General features: G+C 36.6%; 1 protein-coding gene across 5 annotated transcripts in view; it reads right to left on the reverse strand.

Annotated features, from left to right (window-relative positions):
* Positions 1-25,436, reverse strand: part of sema5ba (sema domain, seven thrombospondin repeats (type 1 and type 1-like), transmembrane domain (TM) and short cytoplasmic domain, (semaphorin) 5Ba) — a 149,231-nt gene that overhangs the window by 93,586 nt on the left and 30,209 nt on the right. For 4 of the 5 annotated variants that reach the window (XR_013197199.1, XM_077216875.1, XM_077216872.1 and 1 more), the window contains exon 2: positions 18,184-18,255. The gene's annotated coding sequence lies outside the window, so the exon portion shown is untranslated. Of the gene's footprint in view, positions 1-18,179; positions 18,256-25,436 lie in introns of all 5 variants that reach the window. The other variant, XM_077216873.1, reaches the window with a different exon arrangement.

Below are 25,436 nucleotides of genomic sequence, written 5' to 3' on the forward strand. Positions count from 1 at the left end.
TGGCCATGCATATGTAAACCCCCAAGAGACCATGCATTATTTTTTGTTTTGTTGAGACCATGATTTAGCAAAAGTGGTGTTCTTGAGATTTTTACTTTAGTTTATTGTCTCAATTCTCTCAACATAACAAAAGTTTTCTTCTTAAGATGTAGACTATTTTCTTGACATCCCAGCTTAAAAATGTACGGGACATCTACCGAATAATGTTTGACAGATTCCATCTAAATAGTTTACCAGAGAAATTGTGAGTGGAACACAAATTAAAAATTTTTTTTTAAATGTTAATTTCATGAGAAAGCTTAAATTGTGATCATGAGACAACAAAACAGAAAAAAGATAATAATGCATGGCCTCTCAGGGATTTTGTATGTACCTGATAATTGAATCCGGTTAACACTCGTTATGTAGTGCTGTCCACTTGGAAAGGATTCCCTGATATGGATGTTAATATCATGGTGTAAAAGAGACCCTTTAATCTGTGAAAGGCACAGATTAAAAGTTACTAAAAGAGAACATCTGCTACTTTTGAACAGACTAATGCAATGAACCTAAATATTAAAACTGTGAATGACTTCAAATTGCTTTTAGATTTGTTCAAATTTTTTATAGTGTATGAAAATGGGGTGGAACTGAGAAGAACCAGTTAAATCAATAATCACTTACCATAGGGAGCAGGAGGAGGTAATGGATCACTGGTGCAGATGAAAAATTGCAAGGAAGTAAATGGTGCAAGTTTACTCTGATTTCTATAATAACACATACCGCTTCGCAGTTCTGTGATGAACCGCAATGAAAGCCTGGCTGGATCTTCACTGCTGCTGGACAGGATGTTTTTCTGTATGACGAGGTTTCTCAGTCTAAAAACAATGACCCTCTAGGAGAGGTTCAAATATCTAGATTGGATACATTGCACAAAAAAGAAGCAAGAAATTGAGTTCAAGATCTCACTGCGGGAAAAGAATGATCGAAACATGGCTCAGTAATTAGCTGACGGGAGGCTAATGGGCAAAGCTACAAATAGTCACACAAGACTCGTTCCTGTCTCTATCACAGCTGCTTGTTGATACTTCTAATACCATTACTACTACGACATCAGAGCTGGAAAAAAGAAAAATCCTTATAAAGTCAAATGCAAACAGAAGACAAATTCAAATATTTTTCATAGCAATTAATCAAAAATGAAAGCTAACATTCAGTCTCACTGACAGCAGAATTTTATGTTCACTTCACAGGGCATCAAACCTACAAACTTATCGTTGATGGTGCCATGATCTACAAATTGAGCAATTCGATCTATCACAGGTGACATTGCGATAAAGCATGAATGTGTGTCTTTGCTAGGTTCTTTGTCAGGCCACATTGATTAAGGATGAGCATGCAGCTGTGGGTGGGCAGAGGCTCCAAACGCCAGCCTCTCAAGTCTGCTTATTTCATTTAGTCTAAGAGCTTTCATTAGTCATGACCATCGACTTTAATACAATCTCCCCCTAGATGGTAGAAGAGAAGGCAGTGCCACCAAAGTGAGCTTTTCATTTGTTGGTGAATGGTAAAAGTGAAAATCTACTGTGTAAATCACTTAAATCAAGATAAAGTGACCTTAATAAAAGGGTTTTTGTACGGTCTGCCACAGAAGGCCTACAACATTTCACCACATGCCATAAATCAGTGTTTTTCAATGGGTGGTTCCTGACACAAAAATGGACCAGCAAGGAAAAAGGAAAAATAAATGCTACATTAAAATAACAAAATTGAACTGACCCTATACATGTGCATAGTTAGTGTAGCAAAATAAATGTATATCTTTTATGAAATTTTCTTTTTTTTTTTTGAAAAATACATTACCGTCAAAGTTTATTTTTATTCAGCAAGGATGGAATAAACTGATCAAATGGGACTGTAAGAAACATTTATGATGTTACAAAAGATTTCTTTTAAAAAAAAAATGTTTCACGGTTTCCACAAAAATGAGTACAACTGCTTTCAACATTAATAATAATAATAAGAAATGTCTCTTGGGCACCAAATCCCCATATTAGAATGATTTCTGAAGGATCATGTGACACTGAAGACTGAAGTAATGACTGCTTTGCCATCACAGGAATAAATTATACATGAATATGTATATCAAATAGAAAACAATTATTTTAAATTTCACAATATTACTGTATTTTTTTTTAATCAATTAAGATTGAGTTGACAAAGAGACTTTTTAAATTACATCATTTTAAATTACGACCACAAATACATTTTTAAAAAAAATGATTCACATAAAAATGTCTGTTTAAGGGCATTTTAAGCAATATATTTTGTACAATATATTTACAAATGTATTTACAAAGAAGAACAAACTATTTTGGTTAAGCCACCGCTGGATATCCAATGTAAAATCTGAAGCAAATACACTAAAGGACCAATAGATCACCTTGGAAGGGTAAGATATTCATCATTTTGTATCAACTGTGAGCATGAGAAATGCTGGAGGGGATTATAATGTTCCTGCTGAGTGGAAAACATTCAATCAGCTTTTCCCAAAAGCCTACAAACCACTTACTCATTCTAAACATCCAAGTAAGATTATGTGCATACTCCTGAAAATATGATGAAAGACAAACATTGTCCAAATAATTAATCAAGATCTGCAAATGTGCTGGCCAGCCCTGCTGAAAAGATTATGTTTGTTTATGCGGGCAGATGCTGTTCTAGCAGGTGGTTGATCAAAAATGTCTCGCTAGTTAAGCTAACTGACCCAAAAGTGCTACCTACTGCATCAACAAAGTATTCAACTGATGTGTACATATAATATTCTGTAATACAAAATATTTGTTATAAAAATCAGGCTCTTGAGGATTAAAATGATCCTATTTTGTGGCCCCATAACCTTACAAAGGTGATTTGCTAATTATAACCAAACTTGAGGGTAATTACTCTGACTCTTTAAAGGCATGCTGAATTCTAAATGAGGGGTCCGTTTTCTGACCTATGAGAAAGATGGACAAGAAACTTTGTGAGCAGGCTTCTATGGCTTCTATGGATCAGTGGATATTGCTGCTGTGCCTCCTTTTCTGACCCTCCTCTCTGCTCCCTTTATTTCTAAGAAACCGCTGTGTGAAAGTGTAAGGCTCTTTGAGAACCTCCACCTTCTAAGAATGCACTGGCTCCTTTCATTTCTTCCTTCAGAAGGCCCACAAGTCTTTTATTGGTCTTTCGCTCCCTGGCTTTCTTCTTGTCCCCTCCTGGTCCCTGCTGAGGAACAGTGAATTGATCTGCAGCTCTAAGCCAAGTATACATTCACAAGCACAGACTTCACACACACCCTTCCTGAAGTTTGCCACTGATTGTATTCACACGCACACGGAGCAATCTTCAAAATGAAAACTGTAACAGGATTACTCTGAGACACCGCATTGTGTGACAGACATTGGACAAACTAAAAAATATTGCATTTCCTGATATTTCTCGTTTTCAAGCAATGCTGCCAATCTTCTGGGTAAAATAGCAACTCAAACAGTCAAAAGTGGCCCAAAATGAGAGCAATACTCAGAAGACACAAGAGCTGATTTCATTTCATTTTGACAATGAAAATGATGCCAGCAGTCTTCAAAGATTATTAACATGATCTTTGATGAATACATTTCCTAATTTTAGCCAACCTGGGTTTATTGTCATTTCTTTAAAAAAAATAAACAGTTCACCCATCAAAAATCTATAATTTTTTTTTATTCACCCATGTCGTACCAAATCCATATGCTGCTATTTTTTTACATGCAAAACAAAGGAACATTTCAGAAGAATTCCAAAAAGCACAAAAATCACTATTTAAGCACCATAAAATATATCCATACTTCCTGTATACTATATTCCAAGTCTTCTAAAGCTATATGGTAGCTTTGCATGAAAAATCTGACATTTATGTAATTATTTACTGATATTGTTTTCAATTCCACATATTCGAACCGGCGTGTCACACATGAGAATCAATAACGTTTGGGCATCAATGAGTATTTTTGAATACATTTTCAGAGAATAATGACTTAAATTACTTGGTCTATTCCTCACAAAAAGCTATTGTGTGACTTCAGAAGACAGAATATACTGTACAATAGACTACACTTATCCCATTTTCTTTTTGGAGATTGACAGACATGACCACTATGAACGCTCATTGTATGGCAAAGAGCTGAATAATGAATATGCAAATGAGCCCTCATACAGGCTCGTGTACAAGTCGATGTATCAAAATGGTAATGAGTTTATCGCTCTCTAGAACGCATAACGGTAAATGATATGATTAGCCTTCGGCTTGACTACATTATCAAACAGCTAATAATGTGTTGCTGATGTTACACAAACTATGTTCCCGTTCGCCACCAGACCGCTGCCTTCTGTAAATTAGTATCCTTAGAAACGCTATGAACAGCTTAGAACCTCAGTGGAGAGAGGCATATAGTTGATCATAACATCATCATATGCATAATTCACTCTTTTTATTGCTAAATGTACCTGATTTTTCATATCAACAGAAAAATATACCGGGATAACCTTCTCTTGAGAGCCCCCTGCTTCTCAGCATAGTTAATGAAATGCTAAAGCCCGCCCAAGCATTGACGTGATTGGTTACAAGGTAGTTTGTGACGTAAGAAACACCAGCTATTTCAAATTGCGCTTTTGAGACTTTTTGTCACTGCAGTTTTAAGGACAAAATATTCAGCAATGGTGTTGACTTATGAATTTGCACATGATTTGTCTTAAAGCATATTAAAAACACCACATATAGATATATAAACCTTAAAAACCTTGATTTTCACCACAGGGGGTCTTTAAGGTTTTCTATATTACTTCTCATGAGTCAATGACTGTGAAAACTACACTGTAAAAATCTAAACTGCACTCTTAAACATAAAGGTTCTTTATTGGCATCTTTGGTTCTATGAAGAACCTTTAACATGCATGGTACCTTTCCAATGGACAAAAGGTTCTTTATAGTGGAATATAGTGGTTATTCAGATTATAAAATGTTCTTCTCATTGAGAAAGAAAATGGTTCTTTAAAGAACTATTAATTGAAAGGTTGGTTACACTTTATGTGGTCCCACTTTATATTAAGTGGCTTTAAGTACTATGTACTTACATTGAAATGAATAATTTGATACAACGGACTTATTGTGTACATACATGTTTTTACATTGTACTTATATTTTGAAAATACCTGCATGTAATTACAGCTGTAATTAATTTATGTAATTACATTTGTAATTACACAGTTGACCCTTCCCTTACACCCTAGCCCACCCTTAAAATAACCTGAACACAATAAGTACATTGTACTTATTTTTCAATGTAAGTACATAGTACTTAAAGCCACTTAATATAAAGTGGGACCCTTTATTTTAAGATGACGTAGTTACACTGTACTTATAAAGTACTGAGTAATATTAATTAACTACATGTATACTATAGAATTACAGTTAGTTACTTGTAATTCTGCATAATTTACTGTTATTACAGTACATGTAGTAACATGTAACTACATCACCTTAAAATAAAGTGCAAAAGTAAAAGAAACTTTAGTAATTTTAGTAATAATAATAATGTTTATTTTTTATAGTGCCTTTCTGCAAACTCAAGGTCGCTTAACATTATATGGAAATAAACATGACAGAAAACAAAGAAACAAATGAATGTTGAAAAAAAAATCTAAGTGTGGCTGAAAAAAAAAACATTTAAATAAGGATGAAAACTTTTTTACTTCATATTTTCAGTGTAACTTTTTTTCCTGTTTCCCCAGCACTTACAGGCATAGTTCTTCATAGACAGTTTGAAGTTCACAACTAACCACTGACATCTGGAAAGCTCAAGTCGCGTTGAAATCTCAGTGAAGAGGGGCTAAAATGCTTTAGGTGAACAACAATTCACCAAAATTTGGTCAAAATTTTACGAGGCAGTTAAATCAAAACAGTCAGACGGATACATTTTCAGAGGATTTATGGAGTCTGCACAGGTCTCTTCTGCTCAGCCAAATGAAAGAATGCAAAAGAAAGAGAGGCGCCATGAAAACATATGGGTGGAATAATTAATAGAGAAGGGTTTTTTTTAATAGCAAGCAAGTAATTTGTGGAGAACCACCCAGCTATGTGGTTAATTCATCTGTGAAGAACATTAGGAATCTTTATCTGTGTTTAGCAGCTGTCATTTACAAACTCTACATATACGTCTGACAACCCAACCAACAACTGTAGTCCATCAAAGGCATAATTGTCATTATGCTATGGTCCTTGGGGGATTTTATGTCATTTTTCTGGGAAAATAACAAATTAGTGAAGTTGTCAGTTTGTTAGGAGCATCTAAATTATCTGTCATTTCACTCAGCGATGCCAAAAGAAATATGAAGAGCTCTTTGAGAATCAATAATTCTTTAGAGGCCGCATATCATGCAAGGCATGTCGTTTCTGGCATATTTTACAGCCGAGAACAAAGGAAAATTAATGTTACAAGGAATAAGATCAGTCTTAACGGTGGCTGCACCCGTTACTTGGATGGAAAGTAAATTACAATAATTTACTATAGTTCAGTTTAATTAGGAGGAAAAAAGGCATCCGTTGAATTCTTTTTTAATTGGTATAGGATTTCACAACATGATTTCTTGTTACCAAAGTCCTGAAGCATGACTGGGCTTTGTACCAGGAAATGAAAAGCAGCTGATAATCGAATCAGATTCAAAATAGAACAACAGAGCTGATACTGGATAAGCTTGTTAGAATTACCATTAAACCTTTTCCTTCATTAACAATCACAGACTGATGCCTGTTTTTTTTTTTTTTTTTTTTTTTGTGACTATTTCAGGTTTACATTTTTACATCTGATTTCTGGTTTTTTTTTTATACATTCTGATTCCAAGTATTAAATTAAGTCACTAAGTCAGATCATATTTTCTGAGCTTGTCATATTAAGTCCACAATTTTAATTTGAACTGAATGATTCATTGGTGCATGTATATTCCAATAAATAGAGAGCTGTCATCAAATAATCCAAATGTAGTAACTTGTCTTTCCTCTATAAGGACTTTCCTTTTAACTTAGTAATTAGACAACAGTTATGTGGGCATTGTTTTAGCAAACTCGTCTTTAGTCTGGGTGAATTCTGGTCCGTAATGCCTACTTTTCATAATCCATATTACTAATTCTGATTAATAAAATCAATGTCAGCCCTATATATAGTATAAACAATACTGATACAGTATAGATGAATCATGAGGGCCAGTGGAAAAAAGAAAAACAAAATGCAGTTGAGCTTGTTTACGATGTCCTGACCTACAATGGTCTTCAAGGGGTGTATTTGTATAAATATTAGTGTTGTCAAATCGATTAATCGCGATTATTCACATCTAACATGAATATCAATGAATAATCAATATAATATATGTGCATATATATATTACTATATTTATATATATTATATTATGTGTGTGTGTGTGTGTGTGTGTGTGTGTGTGTGTGTGTGTGTGTGTGTGTGTGTGTGTGTGTGTGTGTGTGTGTGTGTGTGTGTGTGTGTGTGTGTGTGTGTGTGTGTGTGCGTGTGTGTGTGTGTATATTTATACACACACATATACAGTATATAAATATAATACATTTATATACGCACATATATAAATGAAAACTTATGTTAGTTGTGATTAAACGCGATCAATCGATTAGACAGCACTAATAAATATCAAGTAATCTGATTTTTACTTTCCCTTTTTCTTTTTTAGGAGTTTTTTTGTTTTGGCTGCATCTAGTTTTCCATAATAAAAATTACTTCTGAGAATCTTTAACAGCATTGAAGAATCAGTTGAAAATCTACTTCTAATTCAACGCACCTCTTTCTCAGATAGAAACTTACTTCACTTTGTCAAACAACATTCTGCCTAACTGGATAGCTGATTTAACAAACGTGACTCAAATCACAGTTTCTTAATCCAGGTAGTTCACACCATACATTATATGAATAACCTCCATGACCTGTGACTAGGGAGTTGAACATACTGTAAAGATTATCCTAATTAAGGTATATTCCTCTCTGCGGACATTCATAAAAATGCTAGAAAGCCATTGTGACATTTAAATCAAGATCTGGAAGCTGAGAACTATGGCCTTGTATAACAGTCCCTATTAAAATAAACTAAGGTTAAGACATCTTGTTTGCCAGTTGCCTTCACTCAAGCTAAAGCGGTTTCCTGCATAGCACAAGCCTGTTGTACCTTTTTAACTGGTAAAAAAAATCAACCCAATCTTTTAAGTCAGTGCTTTTAACAATATAGATTATTTCAAAGCAGCTTTGCAGTGATAATAGGAAATTATCACTGTAAAACTGCATTTTACTCTCCAACCCAGAAAGAAATTAGAACTGTTAAAAGGAAAATTAGTTGGAAATGATGTGGTTACAAGATGTGGTGGATTGCATTTTACAGAATAATTATTGGTGTTTGCTTTGTTTATTCTAAACCTCTAAGCATTAAACTAACACACTTAACTGGTTTGTGGTAGAGGCATGAAGGATACCCCAATTAGTGCAGAGAGGTGTGCTATTACTTTTCTAAGTGATCAGACTCATTATATTTGCCTGGTGGGCAATAAAAGAAGGTGAAAAGAAAAACCTAAAACTCAATTCATTTGGAAGCACCTAAGCCATATCTACAAGCAGAATGTCAAAGAGATTTGTGGAAGGCTAATTTGCCTCGGACCAGTAATCAACCACCTAGCAACAACCAAGCATTTTCAAAAAAATGTTTAAAAAAATGATATCACAGTTTGATTTTATAAATGGTTCAGAAAAATATCTGAATCAATAGGGTACAATGGGGCTAAAGGCAACCTTAAGAAAAATTTGCTTTTCACTGCTCCCATAGGGTATGATTGGAGATTATTTTTTTTTGTATTGAACATTTATGGAGCAACAGATTTTGTGAAAAAATATATCTTAAAAGTGGTTTATTTTGTTTAAAAATCTTATAAATGTATGATGTGGCGAGTGGGGCTTTTACCCCACACACAGAGTAAAAGGTTCAGCAGCAAGGCGCAAAAGGCAAAGTATTGATACAAATGAGCTAATTAGCTATACTGTTTTTAATAATGTCTAAGTTAATACTTGTTCAAAAGAATCACTTTAGCAAAGTTTGAACTATTTTCTATTTATTTTTATTAACCCTATGGGGATGGATTGGGCGGTACCGCCCAAAATGGCATACTTTTACAAATGTGTCATTATCTTATGTGTATTAAACTACTAATGATAGAGAGGTGCGGTCTTTTTTGCCGTCTTCCTCAGATTCCGCTGAAAACAGTGATAACAAACTTACCCCGCTTGTATACACACTTCCTTGTTATGCAATACCAATACGTCAAAGGCCAATGAAATCGATGTTGTTTGGCAGATTCACGTGCAACAACCAATGGAAAAATTGCCGATGGAGGAATATTTTTCTTACCCAATCAGAGGAAGGTTACCATGACGTATTCTCGCAAATCGGAGGACTCTGTAGCCTTGCAAGGGGTGGTACTATATACTATTACGCAAACATCGTTGAGTGGCAGAGATGACAGAAAGCGAACGGACGCGTCGAGTATAAACAAGGCTTTACGGAGCGAGAGCGCACAGAGATATGAGAGAGAGACAGAATAATTATATTAATAACGTTACACATACAATTATAGCATTATTTATTGTTTTAGCACTTTTATGATGGCAAGCAGTAAACGATTTACGGTGGAACAAGCTCTGGAACAATTACTGGAGAGTGACGAGGAGAAAACATTGCTTAGAAAATTCTAAGCATTCCTAAGAAAAACGCCTGGGACTATTTGTAAATAGAGTTAAATTTGTCATTGTTCTTTACACATTTTATTTAACAATTACACATGTCTATCAAGCAAAGGCTTTGACAAATATATTTTTTGTTCAAAAACTATTCACTATTGTTGTGTGATGTGTGATTTTTAAGAAATAAATGGCAAAAATCGATTCTCCGTTTTTGAAATTCTCTAGTGTATTGTACATTTTCACTCATACTTCCCTTATAAACATATTACATGAGTGCTTATGTTAGCTTACGGTCTTCTGAAGCCATAGATACCAAACACATAGTGTTCCATCACCATTACATATAGTTTATAAGCCCAAATGTAAAAATAGAGAAAACGGACCAAAAAGAGCTTAGTCCCCAGAGGGTTAATAAATAATTCATTTTTGTTCAATAAATATACTGTCATTAAAATATGTAAACATAAAAATAAACAGTATTTAAAAAAATACGGAAACAAAATTATTTTAAAAAGTGTAGATTCTGAAAGCATTTAGATCCCATGTTAATTTTATATAGATTACAGTAGTAACAATAAATTAAAAAATATTTTCCGATATGAATAATATCGTTTTTAAATAATATGGTTTCATTATAAATATGGTGAATATCTCTATTAGGAGGACACCAAACTTCTACCCTCTGAATCTAACCATGTCATGTCAACAAATGCAAAAGTCAGCCGGCTGTTTATCATCATGCTAATTATTGTCTTTCGCCCTAACAGCAGGGTTCCTTTATACCATACTTTTACATATTCTTCCGTTATAGAAAAAAGGTTGCTTTATTTACCTTGAACAAAACTGAAATTCATTAAGAAGGCCTTTATCTCCAAATATATTAAATAATTTTAGCGGTTCACACTTGCTACTAAAATCTGCAACTAAAAATATAAAATATTAGATCAAATAGCACAGGATCAACTTTGCGCTGCTTCCCACGATCGCGTCAAGGATCCGCCAAATGTCCATGTGCATCTTGAAAAGCGGATGGGAAAGGGAAAATAAAATCAAAGGCACCTTTACCCCAGTTGTACCCTACAACTCATTTAATAATACACAGGTGGTAAGCATTAAATTGTAAAGTATATAACTAGATTTGGTTATATCTAGTTTTTAGTAAAATGGAGCAGTATATCATTGCAACACCAATTAAAAATTTTCCATTTCCAAAAAATGTCTGCACTGCATTCAATGTCTCAGAGCATAAAAGATCTTTGTTTGTATATGCCACACTTCAAGAACAAAAGAAATGCCCTCAGATCCCATCATCTCAATGAATCTTTTAAGACTCCCTTCCCTTTCCTGCTCAAGCTCACTTCACAGAGATAGACTTGTCCTACCTGTTTGCCATGTCTGAGCCCGAATACTTCAAAAAAACTACTAATAAAAATAGATCCTGAGAAGACAGGCTGCTTTGGAAGCCTTTGCTTCGACTAATGGGGGACTCATGACAGCCCGTGGGATTTTTCATTATCATTCCAATTTCTGAAACTAATGCCTCGATGAGCCCCTTTCATTCCAAGAATGAACTCTACCGGTGAACAAGGTAAAAATATTCCATTCCCCCCTCACCGCTGTGAAAATGGGGCTGTGACTGAATGCATGTAGAGGCAGTGTTAATCAGAGCCATTGTGCTTCAGGTGTAGTAGAGAGACACAAATCATGAAGTGGACTATAATTGAGGAGCATAATTCAGTTATTTAAATTTCAATCTTTGCCTCTTATCTGACATTAAAAGGGATCTTTAGTGGCATTTTCATTAGGATCCTAAAATAACAGGATACAGCTCATTGTCTCCTGCTGCTTCCTTCTTTTTTCATCTCCATCAAAGAGAGTGAACGCAAGCCGCTTTGGACGGCTTCCAAAAGAAGGATCACAGTGTACAGGAGAGGCCAGGTCTATAATTGGGTAAAGGACCGACTGGTTGCTCTAATCCCTCTCCTGAATCATTAAAGAGAAAAACACAATTGTGCAAGCAATTGATGGCTAGTTTCGGTCTGTTTTTCCCACATTTTCTAAAAACTGTGCATGGGGCGTCCTGAGAACGAGTAGCTCTGGACACAATGTTGATAACCCTGCTGAAAAGACCAAAATTGTTGACACATATGAGTTTTGGCTGCTTGTGTTCAGACTTCTTTACAAGCTAAACTTGCTTGGTCAACTAGCTTAAAGACTCCTTTTTTACAAGCCTTAAGGTAGTGGATCCCAACTCCGGTCCTGGGGACACACTGCTTTGGACATTATTGGTCTTCATTATTTAACAAACCTGATTCAGATCACCAGCTCCTTTGGAAAGAGCTCTATGAACTAAACTGAGGCTGAATCCGAAATCGTCCCCTATAGCCTCAAATAGGGCATTATTTGAGGGGACTGCCATTTGTAGCGGTGTCTGAAACCATAGTGGACATTATTAAATGCACTAATTCTATCCCACATCGCACAGCAATAACGGGTGTGCAGCTGATGGTACACTCAACGGCTGTCCGAATTCGCTCACTCATTTTCACTCACTCCTTCAAGTGAATGTAGGGAATAGTAATAGAGGATTTAGGGGGCGATTTTGGATTCAGCCTGAGTGTCAGATAAGGGAGACATACAAAATTTGTAGGACTGGAGTTGGGAACCACTGCCTTATGGTGTGGTCACAGTAGCGAAATTTTGTGGGCAAAAAGCCCATTGTTCTTTGTCTTTTATCAATAGTGTAGCAATGCATGAAGCACAGTTCAAACTCAAACACTTTCAGACCAAGAAGCTTACCGTTGTTTAACACGTGAATTCACACAAACAACTTGAACTGGTGGTGAAACCTGCGTGGGGAAATCTTTCTCCATCACGCAAAATTCCTGATTACATCGATTCCTATTGAAATGACTGGATTTCGCCCATGAGAATTCACCAAAACAAAAGGTAGATAGTGACTGCACCTTAACAGTACACTATAATGGGCATCATACGGACATATTTGGCTAATTATTTTAACAATGGTATGTCAAGTTAAAAGTGTTTGAACTCCTTAAAATGCATCCCACTGCTCCAGACTGAAAGTCACCATGAAACGGTGTTGAACTGTTGATGAAAATAACCCCGAGAGTAGTGATATTTTATAAAACAATAACATCAAATTTTATTGTTATTGAGTGAATTATACCTTTAGATACAGTTTAAAAAAATATTTTCATATGTCCTGTACTTTCAAATGTTAACAAACACTTAATATACTGTACACTGATCATGACCCTAGAGGCATACACACCATTCAAAAGTCTCTTTAAAATTACAGATCAACTGTACAATGTTCACATCCCATTCAATATACTGCAGAATTAATTATTTGTTTTAGTCTATGACTGCATAAGGCTATTCACATCATACTGATAATTACTGAAATAAATCCAAGAGGAACATACTGTAGTTAAATCGAGTGAACTCTCTTGACGATATTTTTTTCTATTAATTTTCTCCTTACACTTGACAAGTCATTTTGGGGAGGGGGCAGATTATTTCACCCACTATGCCCACTCCTGGAAACAGCCTTATTTGGTAGAGTAAAAATATGTGGCAAGCACAAGAGATGCTTCAGAATTAATACAATTAGAAAAGTCTTTTGGAAATATGTGAATTGTAAATATGATCATTTTGCATCAGCCTAAAATATTTTCCCTCACAGTGCAGATCTCTCCTGAGTTTAACTTCTGAATCATGACCCAGAAAGCAAGCCACCCCCGCCTCTCCAACCCAGCAGCAAATCATCCCAAGAAGCTTCCACTGGAGGCCTATCTCAGTCCTATCCGTCAGAACCACACATCCACATACATCTTAGAAAACATTTCAAAATGTTTGAGTGATTTCTCCACTGAACATTGTAAAAACATGTGCAAAAACATGCTAATAAATATCACTTTCTCCAAAGTTACATTTAAGAATGCAACTATTCTTGCATTTCTCTGAATTAATATGCCTATCAGACACAATCATGCGCTCTACTGAATAAGAGCAGAATAATTTTATCTCTCTTATAACGGTCAACCTCAAACAATGAAAGCAGTCGACTTAATTAAGACAGATGCATAGTCTCGCAGAGCCAGACTTTTGAGTATCTGCATAAAATTGAGTCCAGTTTCTAATTCTGGACAAGAGACATGAAAGTGACAAACCACTTTTTTTTTACATGCCATTTAGGATCTCAAATAGGTTGTGTGAAGAAAAATTAAAACTAATTTAAACAACTGTACAGCAGGGTTTGTCCCATTTGTAATTTGGGTTGGTAAAAAAATACATATTTTCTTAATATAAAATACAGTAAAACAGTAATATTGTGAAATATTATAAACAATTTAAAATAGTTGTTTTCCTATTTAATGTTAATTTTAATTTACTAATTATTTTTCAAAATATTATTTCTTCATGTGACGGAAAAGACGAATTTCCAGTCTTCAATATCACATGATCCTTTAAAGAAATCATTCTAATATGCTGACTTGGAGCTCAAGACATATTTAAAAATAAAAGCTTTATATTTCAGAAAAATGCTGTTCTTTTGATCTTTCTATTCATCAAAAACTCCAGAAAAAATGTGTAATAAGAAATGTCTCTTGTGCACCAAATCAGCATATTAGAATGATTTCTAAAGGATCATGTGACACTGAAGACTGGAGTAATGATACTGAAAATCAAGCTTTGATCACAGGAATAAATGACATTTTAATATATATTCAAATAGAAAATAGTAAAACAGTAATATTGGGAATTATTATTACAATTTAAAATAACTAAGTATTAAGTGCTTTTACACTAAGTGCCTCACATTAAACTCTAAAAAACAATCTGATGCCACTAACATGGAAAAAAACAGTCAACACCTGTGATTAGTCCTCAGTAATGCATCAACCTAGTACCTGGTGTTAGATTTCTACAAGCAATATGCATCTGACAGTCAGCAAATGGACTTTGGGCAGTCCGTGGGCACGCCGTCTGAGGTCAAGACTGGAGACAGAGTAAATCAGTTAAAAGTCATAAGGGAGAGAGAAAGCGGGGAAAGGGCAAAGAAAGGTGAGCACAATGAGAAAATAACAAAAATTGGGGAGTAGATTTATGTTTCCACGGCTGCACGAGTCCCAAGGAGCATTAGCTGAACTCATGAGCTGTAGACAGCTAATCTTTTGTTATGGGGAAATAAACACACAATGTTAGCCACCGTTTTACAGCCGCTGATCCAAGGCGGATGATAAAAGATCCAGTAGGCCCAGACCACGCGGCTTAATGACCCTGAGAGCAACACACAATTTATTGGCTCTTGGTCCCCATCATCACTCCCTGCTACTAATTTATGACAAGAGAGGGAACTGAGCTCAATATAAGAGAAAACTATTACTTTCACAGCACAAGTTCTGGCTCTCTTTCACAAGTTTTCCATCTTGTAAGTAATATATGATAACATGCTTGTCTTTGTTGTTAATACTGCTTGATTTATGAGAGCAGTGTATTGATTTATCTGTAGCTGTGAACAGTTGCATCATGTCTTACAAAGAAAGAAAGTTGAGCACTGAATTAGGATGTATGTCATTAAGAATGAGAGCTATTAAAACAATGGGTTAATTAATTGCCATAGTCCTAAAATCTTCAGCAAAACCATGTGTGGTAAGAATCCACTGGGAGGCACGTAATTCTTCCCATTGTAATTGGGTCCAGCTACAATATTACCGCCTTTAAAATTTCAAAATCCACAAAGCCGGAACCCAAAACAAGCAACTCCACCTCTTCCCTTCCGCAGAGACCAAAAACATCACAAGCATGGCTAGTTCTGTTAAGATATTCCAGCTCTACACAGATGTTCCGCTTCTCTGCCTGGACAGTTGTCAAATCGAACTTAATTGGTTTGCATTTGAGGAAATGGTTGTTCTTCAAGCAGTGCTTTAGGGAATTTTGTCATGGCTGCCTTGTGGCCGAGCTCTCTACCGTACGGCCCCTTCTGCCTGGTGTGAATGGCTCCTCTGTGTGACCAGCCAAGGATCTGCCAGGGGGACCCTCTCTTTGTTAGGTGAATGGGCACAGCTCAACCATCTTAAGGCACACTAATGTACCATGGCTGGACCACAAAGAGCGTGTAGTAATTTGCCAAGCATAATGGCACGTCTTTAATTCGGCCGAGGGGGAAACAGACCCTTAAAAGCGAGCTTACAGATGAGGAGTCCCATTCTAGTTCCTACTCTATTCATATCGTATAAGGGCTTGTTTTCTTCCGGCTCATTGTCATCCTGAACCAAATGTCGGCAAACAACGGTGGGTCGAAATTAAAACAACGCGGCAGCTCCTGGATTCACTAAACGGGCCCAGAAGACCATAAACAAACAAAAAAAGTGAGTCTTCTCAGCAAGGCACAATGATTGAGACCAGCTGCTAAAATGATATCATTTAGCGGGATTAAGTCACTGATGGAATATGCAATGTAGAATAAAAATATACCTAAAACAGAGGGAGGAAGTGCAATATGTGCTTGGGGATACAGGTGGTTGGAACCCTGGCTGACCCATCAGAGAACCTGGTGAGTGGGAAAGTTGCCTTAGTTCTCAACATCCAGGTGTCTGGGAATTCGTTATCTTCAATCCCCAGACAACCCTAAAGTCAACTCCAAAAGGTGCTAGATGAATCTTTAAACACTCACACAAGCCACATTTCACCCAAAGTTAAAAAAATTACTTTTGCAAGAAATTTTGCTTAACAAAAATAAAAAACTATATCAGAACCATTGAGACTCATATTACCTTTATGCAATCTTTTTCTTATTACTGTAGTGCAAAACTAAAAAGATTTAAATTTTAAACTATTTATACATCATGGTATAGTATTGTCTATTGGTACAGCCCATGTCATCAGTGCGTTCTGTAAGGCAATGCAGAGTTGTAGACAGTCACTGAGCGCCACAAACTGTTCCTCCTGAACCTAAACAATGAGCTTATGCTGAGTTCACGCAATGTCGTAACCATAAAATTTTTTTTAAAAAAACGTACAGCCTTTAATATGAGGGCTGAAAAAAAATACGTTTTTGTTTCCATACACGGAAAGTACGTCGATTGCCAGTTGTTCACAAAACAATCACTCGTATCCATATGAACAGATGCTACATTGTTAGGCTACGTAAAAAAACGCTATATTGATGGTCGATTCAGACAGCAATCGGCCACCAAAAGTAATCGTTTGGAGGCCATACAGAAACTATTATATATATATATATATATATATATATATATATATATATATATATATATATATTTAGAGAAAAACTCTTGAATGTCAGTGTGTTCTTAGTGTTATGGGTGAAATGTGACTTGGACTTTTTGTTGAGAGCTTCATCCAGCTATACAATTACTTGGGAAAGTCAAGTAGTCAAGGGACTACATCTACCCTTGCTAATGAGAAAAATCAATTTCAGTGAGGCTTCTTCATAGAATCTGGTACTTTCACACAGACATGTATTTTCAGAAGAACTCTGAAACATGAAAAAGACCCTGCTGATTTGTCAAACACATCAACATACAAGCTTTAATTAGCTTACAAACAGACAATTAAATATGTCAGCCTCTCTTACAGTCTCTTTTGAGGAAAGGAAAAAGAGCCTTAGGCTGTGCTGCTCCATAAATGGCTGCAAAGAAAGTTTCAGCCCTTTCTCTTTGCCAGAACGCTCCTTTTCAAAACACTCAATTTCTGACATAGAATAAAGGGATTTGACTTGAAAGGCTCCCTGACTTTGTCCACGGTCACAGAGACAGAGAAGCAGAGAGCGAGGAGCGTCGGGGAGACAATAACAAAAGAATAAGAAGGAGAATAGGAGGAAAACCTCACGCAGATTCTCCAGGAAGATTGGAGATCTTTATTATGACTTATGAGTTCCTGTTAAAGAAAGCTGTACTCAAGTATGAAGCAGATGATTGAAAGTGGAACTTTGAAAAGAGTTTTCCTCAAAATTAACAAATAAAACATAGCAAATGCATACTAAATAGTAAACTTTCTGAATGTTAATGAATGGCCGATAAATCTAAATCAAAATTTTTTATGTAGCATATATGACAGAATTGCGCTGCAAAATGCACTAAACCATATTTTCCTTTTTGGAGTTATTTCAATCAATTCAAAACCATCATAGCGAACAGTGCGCATCTGAAGTGTCTCAGCTGAAGGAAATAATCCATTGTTTATTGACCTTTCCATCGGTCAAATTTTGCAATAACATTAAAAATGAACATATATCGCCGATATGGTGGCTGATATATATCGTGCATCCCTAGTTTATTATGTTTATTTAGATAATGGCATCTGGCAAAGTGTATAAAACAAGCAGAGACCTACTTACAGAGGCATCACGAGCATGTCATCTTCGAAGCTGCAGGGCTATTGCAGAAATGGGTAGCAATCCTTCTGTAGCCTTTGGAGAGAAAATCAGAGGAAGCACATAAGTGTTATATTTAGTGCAGCAAGAGGTAGACAGTATGCATCGCCCTACACTCTTAAAAGTAAATGTTCTTTATTGACATTGATGGTTCCATGATGAACCTTTAACATCCATAGAACCTTTCCATTAGGGATGGCCCGATACCGATACTGGCATCGGGGATCGGGTCGATACTGTCCTCATATACTCGTACTCGTACTCATAAAAATTCGCCGATACCACGGCCCGATACCACGTACATTTTGCGAAACGAAACTGGCCGCCGCGAGTGCTTTGTCGAGGTGAACTGAGGCATAGGGACGTGCACTCCCAACGCAAAAGAGTGCGGCGCGGCACTAGATCTGATGGCCGAGCGCGAGCGCGGGCGCGGGCGGTAATGCACTCACTCTGTGTGTGCGGGTTCCGGGATAATAAAACGATTCGCGGGACTCCCGCAAACTAGAAATATCTATGAATACAACATATTAAAACTAATAGATTTTCATTCATCTGTTGCAGAAAAGCAAGAAGAACAACTAAAACAAAATAGAAACGATTTACAGGCCAGAGTTTCTATTCATAACATGTTTGCAGCGTTGAGCGATGTAGCCAATCACAGACATGTGTGTTGATTTCTTGAACGCAATGGCTGATCAGAAGCATTTAAGATAGACTCCCCTCACTGCTCAAAACTTTTTTGTTCAGTGCTGAATTCTGTATGCTGGCAAATCCTCTAATTATAACAAACAAAGTGTGGATATTATGAAAGATTCATTGTGCAGTCAGCTTCATTGATAATAACAGATGTGTGAGATCGCGATGAACTGTCAGCTTTTTAGGAATTAGAATATTAAGGGAGCGCACTTTGGGCGCATTCAGTAATGTCATACCATGCACGCAGTAACTGCTTGCTTTTATGTTAAATTAACAGTGGTTTGTGTGTTAATACATTTATTATTTTACTCATTATTATTTATTTTTAGACTTGTTAAAACAAGCAGAGAAGAAAATAAAAACAGTCTTCTAACCTGTGTTCTAAAATAGTCTTCTGTCTTCTTTTCTGGGAGCCTAGTCATAGTTACTTTTGCGGTAGAAATATCGGTATTGGTACTCGATATCGGCAAGTACACAAATGTAAATACTCGTACTCGTATGGGTTTGAAAAAAAATGGTATCGGGCCATCCCTACTTTCCATTACACTAAAGAATCTTTGTAGTGGAAAACATTTTTTCTTTCAGAAACGGTTTAGTGAAAGGTTCTTTGGGAAACCAAAAATGGTTCTATGACATCGCTGTGAAAACCCCCTTTTGGAACATTTAGTGAACACATACAGAAACCACTAACTCTTTCAGTTTAAAAGAAACCGAGGCCCTGGAATGCTGTTAATAAGGAGATCATAGCACAGCTACTTCATTGGGTGTTGTATGCAACAAACACCCCTATGACCTGCATTATTTACTTGAAGTAGGCTACCCCCTGAGATTAAGTAATACATTAGTAAGAACCACTAATGATTGTTTCCACAGAGTTTTTTTCAAACATTCTTCATTCGGTCTCTAAGATTTTTTTGGAAAAGTCTCACGAAGGCTGCATTATTTTTATCAGCCATTATTCCAGTCTTCAGTTTCATATGATCATTCAGAAATCATTCTAATATGCTGATATGGTGCCGAAACGGTTGTGCTGCTTAATATTTTTTGTAGAATAGATCAATAGAACAGTATTTATTTGTAGCATTAAAACATTATATAGAACTGAATAAAGTATGAATTAAAAAAAAGTATGAAAAGTATGAATCTTTCAAAAAAGATATAGACTTTTGAAAGGTATGATGCAATACGGATCATCTAGTATTAAAAGATGACAAGCTGCCATTTGTCCCATATAAATATGGATGAAAATATAGAGCGTGAGACCCGATTACATGAAGTGAATGTAATTCAAACTAAGTTTGAAACATAAATTATGTTGAAAGAACGCTAAATATTAGATCAAGCAAAATGCTTTAAAATTGTCAATACAACTGATTAAAATTATATGATTACAGTTACATACTGTAAAATATAGTTTAAAACAAACAAAACACATCTCTTAGGTGATTTCATGATGATAATAATTAATTGTGCAAAAGTTCAAGATAAATGAAACCTTTTTCTTGAGCTCTACTCCATTCTTATCAAACTGTGTAATTAAAAGTGCACTATGGCATCCCACAGCTTTGACAACATCAGTCTCTGTAATGATAAGAGCAAAGCCCAGTTGTTCAGGACTTAATTAAGATTAGGAAGAGCAAAGAGAGAGGCCGCTCCACTTCATAAGCCTCCACAGACCAAGCACTGGGGCTTTGTGTTCTCTTCGTCTAGCAAAGGTTAGTCCAGCAATGCATAGTGTAAAGCAGAGAGTCGGAGTAAGACACTGGGCCAGAGTAATTAAGGAGTAAATAATGAAGCCCTTCAACGAACCCCACTTCCTATGATCTGATTGACCGGCGTGCCAAGGCATGTTCAATAAATCAATCAACAACTACTGAGAATTACCGCTTTAAAAGGTCACTGAAATAAAGACGTTTCAGCCACAGGCCGAACAACCTCAACATCCACAAATTCCACAGGTGGCTTATCTTCCTATGTCCTTTTTTATGACACTCAATTACTCTGCTTTTATCTGTGCAGGCTTTAAAAATGAAATACCTTTTTCGATAATTTTTTTTATGTCTTTATTGAAAAACATGCAGGTTTGCAGCTGGCAGGAGTGGATTATGGATCAGGTGGCCAATGAGGGCAGTGCCCTAGAGTCTCAGACTGCCAGGGGCCTTCAATGCCTCAGGACATGCTGTCCGAGATTGGAAAAGGAAGCTGAACCAGGGAGAAAATTGTGCAGGTTGACCACTAGACCCCCAGGGCTATAAATAAAGTACAATCTGGCCAAATCTGGTCAATATTTTTTTGTGGAATACAACAGAAGATCTTTTGAAAAAATCCATGTGTTATTTTTTTATAAAAATCGAAGAAGTTTCATGTTCTTTTGGACTCTGTCGACTCGTATGAACAAAAACAGCAGAAACATTCTTTAAAGGGACATTGTGTAGGAATTTCTCCCATCTAGCGGTGAAATTGTATTTTGCATTCAAACGAATTGTGCTCTCCAGCGCCTCGCTTTTTCAAATGCGTGTTGCATCTACGGTAGCTGTTATGTACCAAAAAGCTATGACAGGATGTCTTCTAATAGCACTTCGTCGAGTTTTCCTTCGGGTGAACAGGTTTGTTATTTCAAACAAACTGCAACTTGACACAACGAACAAACAAATGTTACAGTATGAATTACTGACTGACTTGCCGGGGCAGTGATAAGCTCCTCTCACTGCTCTGCTCCTCCGTTTCTGCTGCTTTCAGTTACGTGACGCTGGCTCTGAACAAAAATGCGTTGTGGAAACGCGTTGGCCTAGTACTTTTTGACCCTCTCTGCTATTATAGTTTTTCAAGATGGCGGAACTACATGGAAGCCTCCGTGGACCTACCCGTCACATGTATATAAGGATAATAAATTCTTCGTTTACGAGGATGAGTCAGATAATTGGCAGAGGTATTTGTACACCATTGAGGACATATTTATGAATACAAATATTAATTTTAGATAATAAAATACCTAAAAAACTACACATTGTCCCTTTAAAGGGATAGTTCACCCAAAAATGAAAATTCTTTAGACCCGTAAGACTTTCGTTAATTCGTTTTTAATTAATTAATTCATTCATTTTTGGGAGAACTATCCCTTTATATACATCTTTTGTGTCCCGCAGAAGAAGGTCGTACAGGTTTAGAACGACATGAGATAAGTAAATTATGACAGAATGTTTCATTTTGGGTGAACTATCCCTTTAAAACAAAGTGGGATGGTGTCAAGGATGTCTTGGGGGACCATTTGACTGGCCGTTAGTATGGACTAACTTGCACTGCACACAATGTGAAAACTAAATGAGAATGTTAATCTGGTATAAAATACATTGAATTAGGTGCATTTCCTTAAAGATTTTCCATGAAATGCCACTAAAGAGCTATTCTATCAAACTGCTATAAATCCCTCGAGACAAATGAGTAATCATGGATAATGATATGCGATAAGCTTTGTTCAAGTGTCTCTCTGGGTAATATCAAGTTTAAGGTTACAATTCATAGCTTTACCATTTAATGCTTTTTCACAGCTGGAATAAGCCCAGGAAAATTATTCATTAAAGGATGACTAAATGAGGCTTATGCTAATCACCATGTTGAATGCGACGAACAGCACACTGTGGTAGGAATACGATGTGCCGGCTCAATCTTAAGCATGTTGTTGCTCGGGTGGGGGATGGCAGTGCACTGTGGGCGTACTCTCCAAACAACCAGGTGTTCACTGTGGGATAAACATTTGCTAACAGGCTCCAACAAGATCCCCAGGGCCCAAGATTAAGGGAGTCTAGTGAGCAACAGATTCAGAATGCTGCTGCAGGTGGGAAGGAGGGGGTGAGGCGAGCTATGGTTTGATCTCAGAGTTTTAATTTGCCTGTGACTGTGGCAAAATGATTGTGTCGCTTCAGCAGTAGTTTTTCCGGGAAGATGATCAAAGTTGTGCAACCTACTGCTGGCCTTCCAGCTCTTAAGGAGTATAAAAAATAAATAAATACTGAAGTGGTTGCTGTTACTCCAGAATCGACAACAGTTTGTCTGAAAAAACAAACAAAATGGCAGCGCTAACCTAAGTCGATAGCTCACAAATATTTCTAAAGCTACACAGTTTTATTAAATGCGATTCATTTCTAGTTTTAACATTATTTGTTATTCAGCTGTTCCTCTTTGAAAGAAAAAAAAACATTCAGTTTTTGACCATTGAAAATGTGTACAACTTAATTTACTAAGGAATTTAACCTTATAGGGCCTTAAAAATATGGATACCAAAAGAAAGTGGTTTACTACTATGTACTAACATTGAAAATAATAATTTGATACAATGCACTTATTGTTTACATACATGTTTCATTGCACTTATATTTTAAAGGGGTCATATAATGGTACATGCACTTTTACAAGTTGATTGTACTGAAATGTGTGTTGGCAGTGCCTGTACACAACCATCATATAATGATAAAAATCCAACCAGTGTTTTTGTTTTAATCTCCTTATACGTTTTCCCCTGCCTCAAATTGAGCCATTCGTTTTTGTGACGTCACTAAATCGGACGCCCCTCCCACGATTGATAATTGACAGCAGCGTTTCAACACAGACCCGCCCTGACCGAGCTGTCATCGTAGTCCGCCATTTTTGATACACTGGAGCAGAATGGCGTCTAAGCGAATGTGGTTTTCTGTTCTTGGCTGTAATAAAGAACACAGCAGTCATTTTAATGTTCCTAAATTCGAACCGCTGAAGACGCAGTGTATAAGGGAATATTCCCAACGATCAACGTAAATGCTTTTATGTTTGCGCTAAGGCATAAAAAAAAATTGTTTGGATCCGGTTTCAGACCGACCCTGTCAACTTATGTGCGACCCAAATTTATTTTATGAGCTTGAGGAAGAAATAATACAAATTAAATAAATACACAAATAAAAAACTTTGAGGCAAACTATAATTTATGTTTTTGTACAGCACCGTATTTGTATAGCCTGTTGTCCTCCAGCAATGCTAAAAAACGAGGCAGCCACGGGCGTTCACACATCGTAGTTGTCATGTAGTTGCACTGCTGCGCTTGTGACAGGGCGCGTGAACTGAACGAGCAGAGATAGAGAGAGAGCCACGGTCGCGCGCGCGCACTCTCTCTGCCGAGCCAGGCGAAAGTATAGGCTTCGCCGTCTCAAAACTAAGCACTGTCTTGCTCTCTCACTCGCACATATTAATCAAAATAAATCGACATGATGGCAAGGTCGGAAGACTAAAGTTTCATGTGGAGCATTCGGAGATTTCTTTTTTCCTGAATTACCGCTTGGTGGGAATTGTGCTAAAATACGTTGCCTTATCTTCTCTGAAAAGCATTCCACACATTCAGCTGACATATAAACCAGACTTTAAATAAACGAAAAAACTATCCAGTGATGAAATGTTTTCTGTGATGACACAAATCTTGTGGGATGTCCTAGCCGCCGGGATAATCACACAACGCGCACAAGTCCGATAATGACACGTCTAATTCGCGAACTAATGACTCATTTGAACAGATTCATTTTAATGAATGGTTAAAACAACTGATCTTTCCAACACTGAACTCACGAGTCTGAATCGGTGTATAACTAATCGGTAACACTTTACAATAAGGCAACCCCTTTTGCCCCCGCGCACACATTTAAAATCAGCGTGTGTGTGTGTGTATGTAACATGCTGGGACACACAAGGTGGTAGAGTACATGTACAGGTAGACTGTTATGAAAAAATGAGTAGCTTATCCATCGCTACTGTAAATAAAAAAATAATAATAATTTCCTTTCTATCCCTTGCTGCCACTGGAGAGAAAAAAAAGAAAAGAAAAAAAAGTCCCTACCGACCCATGACCTCAACTGACAACCAACCCGAACCAAACTTTTTTTTTTTTTATGCCTAAACATTTCTCACCAGACTGGTTTCTAAACGAGGACCAGTGTAAATCTGGTTTTGCTAAGAAGCTGGTCCTGAAAAAAGAATCGGTACCAACTATTCGTGTTCTTGCTGCACCTCCAGAAGAAGTGAGTGTAACGTTTTATTAATCTTTAAATATTAATCATTACAAATCGCTTGCACGCTCCATGATGAATGCGGCTAATGTTTACACTCAGGGTACACTCAAACATTACGGCATGTTTTCTCTGTAACGTTACAACGTTCTCAATATAATTCATAATCCCACGTTTATAATGAACAATGCGTTATGGTTAATGTGTTATTAAAAACTGTGTACGTGTATATTACGTGACATTACGTTAACCAACCATTCAGAAACGTCCTGTTCGAGCCTTACTTGTCGAACTTCTTCGGGGCGTCATCTTGTTCCTGGTCTGACTCCGGTTCAAATTGATATAGTTGCACAGATGTGTCCTCAGAGACTCCCACTGACATTCTTGTTCCAAAATATACCCTCAATTGTTGTCAAGGCAACACTCCACGTGCGGTTGTGTCAAAAATATAATCAAAACGCCCCACAGAACAGAGGGGCGGAGTGAGCAAAGCTC

This window comes from Siphateles boraxobius, unplaced genomic scaffold (assembly GCF_051911475.1).
Source record: "Siphateles boraxobius isolate OS27281-9 unplaced genomic scaffold, OSU_SipBor_1 7, whole genome shotgun sequence".
In the NCBI taxonomy this organism is placed as follows: domain Eukaryota; kingdom Metazoa; phylum Chordata; class Actinopteri; order Cypriniformes; family Leuciscidae; genus Siphateles; species Siphateles boraxobius.